Source organism: Neophocaena asiaeorientalis, unplaced genomic scaffold (assembly GCF_003031525.2).
Source record: "Neophocaena asiaeorientalis asiaeorientalis breed wild unplaced genomic scaffold, Neophocaena_asiaeorientalis_V1.1 scaffold65, whole genome shotgun sequence".
NCBI lineage: Eukaryota > Metazoa > Chordata > Mammalia > Artiodactyla > Phocoenidae > Neophocaena > Neophocaena asiaeorientalis.
In genome coordinates, this window is record NW_020173215.1 from 17,167,743 (window position 1) to 17,169,189 (window position 1,447).

The 1,447-nt window shown below is 57.2% G+C and overlaps 1 protein-coding gene across 1 annotated transcript in view; it reads left to right on the forward strand.

The window, feature by feature from the left end:
• HTRA3 (HtrA serine peptidase 3) overlaps positions 1 to 1,447 on the forward strand; it is a 45,484-nt gene that overhangs the window by 12,209 nt on the left and 31,828 nt on the right. The window lies entirely within an intron of this gene.

Consider the following 1,447-nt stretch of genomic DNA (forward strand, 5'->3'; position numbering starts at 1 on the left):
GCCTGGGTCCCACCCACCCTGACCCCCTCCCCACCCTAACCCTGTGCAGGGGGCCCACCCTCTGAGTCACCCACTAACGTGGGCTGACGAGTCTTACTGCAGGCCGAGGTGTGGTCGGGATGCGACGTCCCCAAAGTGACTTAAGTCATGACCTCATCCAACGGGAAGCCTTAGACAAAGTTCAGGTCAAAGGGCAGAGGCTTCCCAGAGCTTGGAAAGCTCGACCCGAGGACCAAGGTCCGGCCGGCTCTCCAACTCTGTGCAGAGATGGAGGCCTGGGCTGGAGGTCCCCCAGGGCTCCCGCCTGGACAGACTCAACTCCATTCCAATTAGCGTAAGTAACCTTGGCCAACGCCCAGCCTGGCCAGCGCTGGGGAGATGAGACACCGCCCCTCTCTGCGAGGGGCTGACACCTGGAGCGGAGTCAGGCACGACCCAGATGATAGTGACCGTGGGGCTGAGTCTGCAGGGAGCACGACTGCCCTCCGCCCACCGCTCGCTGCTCTGCCGGTGCTCAGGGACGCGCCAGGCAACCCCACCCGTCTCCCCGCCTGGGTCCTTGGGCGCCAGGCTATGGGGAGAATGCCTCGGTCCCCTGGGCTATGTTTTCTTAGAGGGTCCCAGGGCAGAGTGTCCGCGGCCCTCGTTGACATGGGTCTGACGGCCTTCAGTCCTCTTGGCCCACTCCCCTCTTCTGGAACCTTCTCGCCCTGCCGTGTTGTGTGCCAAGAGTCACATGGGCTGACCCAGCCCGTGCACCGAAAGGTTCGTGGAGCTGTTTCCCTGCGGTATAGTGTGTTACGTGGGGAAGGCGTCCTCACGAGCCAGTGAGGCCTGTTCTCATCAAGTTCAGTATCACCTGCTCCAGGTCCTGAATGAGGTTCTAGGGTGTTCCTCCAAGCTTGGGCACTTACTGCAGAGCTCCCCTGCCCCCGCTGGGCCGGTCTGAATCCCACCTGCTAAGGAATGGAGCTTCTTGCAGGATCCCTGGTCTGGCTTGCCCCTCATTCCCAGTGAGAGCTATTTTCTGGGGAGCCACACGGGACCGGCTGTGGAAGGTGTCAGGCCATCCTGCAGAATCCTTTCTGAGGCTCCCTGGGGACACCTCTTTCCCCTTAGTAGTGAGAAGTCAGGCTGCTTTGGAGTAATGGCTTCTTCCTTCCACATGGACATCACGTTTCCATCTTTGCCTTGGCTACCAGGAAGCTGGGAGCCAAATTTATGGGCGTGCGCTAAAAACTAGCATCTCGTGACAAGAATTTGTATATTAGCTCCACCTCTGGCTTCCCATTATTTTTCTATCGCTCTTTGTTGCTTTAATTTATTTATCTTCCTTCCTTTTTATCTTGTTCTTGTTTGTTAAAGGCCTTAAGTACCAACGGTGGGGGGTAAGGGGGAGTAAATATAAATGAATGAATAATAAATAGGAAGAGCTTCCTCCTTCCTT